The sequence below is a fragment of the Alligator mississippiensis genome, chromosome 3, assembly GCF_030867095.1.
Source record: "Alligator mississippiensis isolate rAllMis1 chromosome 3, rAllMis1, whole genome shotgun sequence".
In the NCBI taxonomy this organism is placed as follows: domain Eukaryota; kingdom Metazoa; phylum Chordata; order Crocodylia; family Alligatoridae; genus Alligator; species Alligator mississippiensis.
The window spans coordinates 285,660,711-285,666,710 of NC_081826.1; the positions used below are offsets into that span (position 1 = coordinate 285,660,711).

General features: G+C 42.0%; 1 protein-coding gene across 1 annotated transcript in view; it reads right to left on the reverse strand.

Moving 5' to 3' along the window:
- RAB27B (RAB27B, member RAS oncogene family) overlaps positions 1-5,404 on the reverse strand; it is a 224,569-nt gene extending 219,165 nt beyond the window's left edge. Inside the window, exons 1-2 of the mRNA XM_019496104.1 lie at positions 5,330-5,404; positions 5,111-5,196 (exon numbers count right to left, since the gene is read on the reverse strand). The gene's annotated coding sequence lies outside the window, so the exon portion shown is untranslated. The remainder of the gene's footprint in view (positions 1-5,110; positions 5,197-5,329) is intronic.
- Positions 5,405-6,000: the final 596 nt, after the last annotated feature.

Below are 6,000 nucleotides of genomic sequence, written 5' to 3' on the forward strand. Positions count from 1 at the left end.
AAAGTGTCATCAGCTCATGCCTCAATTACTCCATCATTCTTTTCTTTGCTCTCGGTAATTGCAGTCTTGCCCAGCATTACAGCTATACAGAATATTGCTTCAAAGTTCAGTTTTCCCAGCCCATTGTTTCCCCACCCCTTTCTCTCTCTATCATTTTAGTTTTTTAGTCTTCACCATCACATGATATATAATCAGCTTCTTTTCACTTTCAAAGCACTTTATAGCCTATCCCCACCTCAGTTTTCATTATTCTGTATACCAAGATACCAACTTCCACCTCCAAAACGCCCAGGACACCAGCCTCCTCATTACATTTTTAAGCCACCACTTTGATTCTCTCTCTTATACTGCCCCTCATGCTTTGAAGGGACTCCCTGAAAACATCTGCAAACTAAGGACTTGGACATAGAACATATTTACCGCAGTGTAACTGGGCTTTACACCAACGTAAAAAAAAAGGAGTGGACAGACAACATACACCCATGAACTGGGTAACTTTTGCCCATCATATGTTGACATAACCTGTGAAAGAATTAGAAGTACAATTCATAGAATCACAGAAAATGAGGGTTGGGAGGGACCTCAGGAGGTCATCTAGTCCAATGTCCTGCTCAAAGCAAGACCAGCCCAACTACATCCCAGCCAAAGCTTTGTCCAGCTGAGCCTTAAAAACCTCCAAGGATGGAGATTCCACTACCTCTCTGGGTAACTAACCTGTTCCAGGGCTTTACTGTCCTCCTAGTAAAAAAGAGTTTTTCCTAATCTCTAACCTGAACTTCCCTTGCTGCAGTTTAAGACCATTGCTCCTTGTTCTGTCATCTGTTACCACTGAGAACAGTCTAGCTACATCCCCTTTTGAATCGCCCTTTAGGTAGCTGAAAGCTGCTATGAGATCCCCTCTCAGTCTTCTCGTCTCCAGATTAAATAAACACACTAACCTCAGCCTCTCCTCAAAAGTCATGTGCCCCAGGCCCCTCACCATTTCCACTGCCCTGTGCTGGACTCGTCAATTTGTCCACATCCTTTCTGTAGTGGGGGGCTCAAAACTGAACACAGGACTCCAGATGTGGCCTCACCAGTGCTGAATAGAAAGGAAGAATCACTTCACTCTGATGGCAATGCTCCTACTAATGCAGCCTACCTGGCACGTTGTTAGCTTTCTTTGCAACAAGAGCACACTATTGGCTCATATTCTGCTTATTGTCCACCATAAGGACCTCCAAGTCCTTTTCTGCAGAAAAGTATAAGCTCTACCAGTACAGGTATCAGCTGTCCACTTCCATTTGAGGGTAGCAGTTTGCTTCAGGCAAAAAGAGCATGGCTTTTTTCTAGCTACCTCATGGCAAAAACTCTAACAGCAACTGCTAACTGCAACTATCCATGCTGCCCCTGTTTGCTTCAAATCCCTCTAAAATTTACACTGGCATACAAAAATGGAAGTTACACATGTAAATGCATCACCTATCTATGCCTTAGTTCATTATCCTTCTTCAGTCCCTCCTTATAACTCCTCTTGGTTATCATGCCTGTAAAAGTCTTATACCTGCTGGGTTGCTGCTGTATTGAGGTGACTGTCTAGTATGATGACCTGTATGGCTGTTACCTTGTATTCCCGTCATCCATCTGCTTGTCACCATTTGATGCCTCTTGCCCTAGTGTTAAATACACTACTTGGTGCAGAAACGATGCTTTGTTTTTTTATGTCTGAATTGCAATTAGCACACTACAATCCTGATCTATAACCACCAGGTCTCTTAAATGCTATGGTGAGCAACTAGAATCACAGTTGTGCAGATTGCATGACAAGAGATTGGCAAGACAGCACATGGCCTCTCACCTCAATGTTGCCAGGTTGCCTGTGTGTGTCCAGCCTCAGCTTGAGGCAAGCAAAAGTGTTCACATCTGTCAACTGCTCAACGACCAATCTGAAATGAATTAATTTGTGGCTTCAGTTCCAAAGCATAAAAAGAGCCAATTGTGGTGACTAGTTAGCAGCCAAACTTTATGGAGAGGCCAAGATTATGGGAACAGTATGGATATGAGACCATTTTCTCATCCCTAAAGCAAATTCCTGTAGAAAGGGTGCACTGCCAGAGCACTCCGCAGGGCCCCTTCACCCTGTGGGGACAAAACCCCTTGAGAACTGTAAATCTGGAACACTTCAGGAACAATAAATTCACATAAAAAACCCAAAAACTAACCTCCAAACTATTCAAAGGAGGGGCTCATGAATTGTCATTTTTAATTGCAATATACCTGTGAGAAGAGAGAGATGAGATATTTCCCCCATTATTCAAACAGGAGCTGAGGCACAACAAAGTGAAGTCAAAAAGCACTAACTAATTTGGCAGATAAGGTTCTTTGGGTGAATCATCTTTTATTAGACCAACTTAAATAGTTGGAAATTTTTTTCCCCAACTATTTAAGTTAGCCTAATAAAAGATATCAGATTCACCCCAATACCTTGTCTGCCTATGTCCTTGGACCAACATGGCTACAACCTACACCCCTCTAACTAATTTGGGCGCCTAGTTTGCAATGTCCTGGGCCAAGTCCTGACTTTTCTGAGTACTTAGCATTGTATAGCACTTTACATAGTTTAAACAGAGCTCCCATTGACTTCAGTCCCAGCTGAGGGCTCTACATTGCTGCAATTAGACCCCAGGCCTTCAAATCCAGATACCTGCATGGCTTTAATGACTTGCTTAGCATCACAAAGAGGCAGGGATAGAATCTAGCTCTCTAGCATAGCATTCAACTCCCTTAACACCAAGACCAGCCTTTGTCTTCCTATAGTCCTGCCTCATTTATTACACATCTTGCAACTTGTGTGACAACTAAAGCAAGAATGCTAAACATAATAGTCTCCTACACTGCACAGCCCCAACACATCCCCAAAGCATCCATCCAATCTAACAGATGAGGCATGTGTAATTAAATACTGCCCCATAATACACATACACAAGGCAACTGAATTAAGGTTCTAGTACTTTTTCTAACTTCTGAGTGCTTGAGTGTGCAATATTAATACTGTTCTTTTAACATATATATAATTATGAACTAATTCTAAGATCCAGAGAGACCCAAGTAAAAAGTCCAAATCTAAACATTTCAAACAACTGGGCAATGAGGAGAAGGTGAAGCCCAGATCCAAACTTCACCAATTGGGTTTTCTCTCTCTGACAAATTGAATGAAACTCTTGACTTCAAACAGCGCTCAACTCCTGGATGAGGAGACCTGAAATACAGATCTAACTACAGAGGACAATCATGCAGCCACGGTCCATGTTTTTTCAGGGACACTGACTGCAATGCCTAACTAAAATGGGTGAAATCTTACTGCCCAAGCCTGAATAATTTGGCTTTTACACGCTAAAGCCAGGAGTTCTATTTCACTACCGGAGCAATTACAGAATACAGTCACTCATTCTGAAAGACAGAAATTCATTATTTTACTCATTTCCAACAAGCAGTCTACTTGACAACTCCTTCTCAATATGTTAATCTGTAAACTCCCTTCTCTAACTATGGAACCCCAGACTTGCAGACATAATGTTTTTAACCTGTCATGTAGTTCATTACATCTCCAGAGTATAAAACTGATGGATCATTTTGATTTCACTGTACCGTATCTACAAAAGACCCTGGGTCATGGACTTTTATGACCAAACTGAGCATTTAATCTCAGCTGCATCTATAAAATAAAATCATGTGGAAACAATTCACACAATGTATTTAACATGGATGTAAGGGACAGTACAAATACCAACAGTATATCCTGGCATCTTTCTCTGAACTCTACTCAATTTCTGCTTGGAAAAGAAAGGGGGTGGAGGGGGAGGGGTGTCCATGCAGACTAGCATTTAAGTTATCTTCTAACTCCATCTCTGGAAAGAGAAAAGAACCAAGAGCTCAATACCTTCCCAGAGAATGCCTGACTTTATTCTTCTCTTTGCAAAAGTGACATTTTTATTATTTCAATTTTACCTTAAGTGTGACATTGACATGCATCCTGTAGTAAATTTGACCCCTTAGACTCATTCATGAATTTAGCACATTACCAGCTCAATTTTGATAACCCAAATAAAACCCTTGATTTTTCAAATCCATCAATCATACATTTGGATTTTCCTTTCGCACATAGCTGTAAGTTTGGCTTTGTTGTTATTTTCTGGCATGTCTCCAAAAGCAAATAAAATTATTGTCATATATAGCAAACGAACAATTTTATCATAAGGTTGGCTAGGACCAAATGGTGGTCCCTTCTATTCACACAGGTAGAGACACTGCTACACATAGCTGTGACCACAGATGTTCGAACCAAAATTCTTTGCCCAAAACTTTATTCCAACTGACACCCAGTTTTTCCTGCCCACAGTTTTTCCTGCCCACATCCGATTCATATGCACATCACTTCTATGTTAACAACATCTCTCTAGGCTGTGCAGTTAAAGGAAATGGTAATCATATGTACACAAAACCCTTTAAACAAAACTGGATATCCAAATACTGTACAGTTTGCTGCAGTGCCCAGGGACTATTATGTTCTGTTACAAAGACTGCATCTGACTATTTGTAGTACGGAATGTGGGGAACCTTATGAATGAGAAGCAATCCACTGGCTTCACTCTGAAAGGTTCATGATTTTCTCAAGGCTCTAGTGACAAGGAAGTAATTACAGATCTTATGGCAACATTATGGCTGGAGAAGGAGTGGGCTATCTTATAAATGTGCTGCCTCACATCTCTGATTGCAAAGAAAACAAACCAACCTTTCGACTTGCAAACAGCACAGACAACAGTTGTGAGGTCTGCTCAGAGCACACAGCAAAATCCATTTCCCATCCCAAGCAAGAAAGGAAAAGTCACAATGAAAATCAGGTTTCCGCTTCACAGCCCAAAAGAAGAGAGACACTCTGCCCTTCACCTAGGATTTTTCAGGCATTTTCTAGACATTTTCTACAATAGGTGAATAGTAGATACAGATTTTCTTCCTTAAAATCAGCCCATCAAAGAGGAACGTCCTCTTGCTAAAGGGGGGAATAGGATGCAAACCCAAAGGGACAAGCAGCAATAAGCAACATAGTAAAGACTACAAGGCATGGACTTACACTTTTGGTGTGTAATACTCCCAGATCTTGCTGGCTGGAAATAACTAGCCCATTTCTTTATGGCACTGTTGCTTCCATCTGATCTACTGAAATAAAAATATAGCTCTGTAATAATGACATAACGGACTGCAGATTTGGCAGCACGTCAGGATGTCAGAAGCTGCTCCAAGGCATTTACTGCCAAAAAATACTAATGCTAAGTGGCAGATAAATAAATACCTTTCAGGAGGAGAATGATGTTTCTGCTCCTGCTGCTGCTCCTTGTCTTGTGTAACAGCAAAGGCAGCTCTGTGCCACTGACATGCTGCCAGCCAGCATTTCATACAGATACTCGTGGGGTCCTAGTGCCTTCCCCAGCAGTTGTTTGCTATATTATATCCAGGTAGATTCAGATTTCACTGACCTGGTCCAGCCACTTGCTAGTATAGCTGCATTTCTCTTAGCATGTATCTATTCCAGCAAGAAGATATAGGTTCTCCAGTTGCATTAAGTTTTGCTGTAAGCTTCCCAGTAGCACAGAATGCTTGCAAAAATCCAAACCACGTGACATGCATTTTGATCCTGGTTCTTAAAGGTTCAGGCCATACCCCCTGACAGGTTTGTGAGCTTTTGAGTGCACCCTTGATGTACTGCTTCCTGTGGAAAATTTGTGAAATTTTCAGGAAACCAGATAATGCTTGTGAGTTTGGGTCAAATTTTGCCCTCAGCACTGGGTTCGTTTGGACCCAAGGCACAAAGCAAAACTCAATGGCCGCATCCAGATGAGTGTGGACATGAAGTATGGGGCATTGCTGACCCACTTGTGGTGCCACACACTGCACGTGCAGGCATCCCCCATGCTGCTACCTTTCTGTGTGGTGGGCGGGAGGTGCTGGGGTTGACCACAGGAG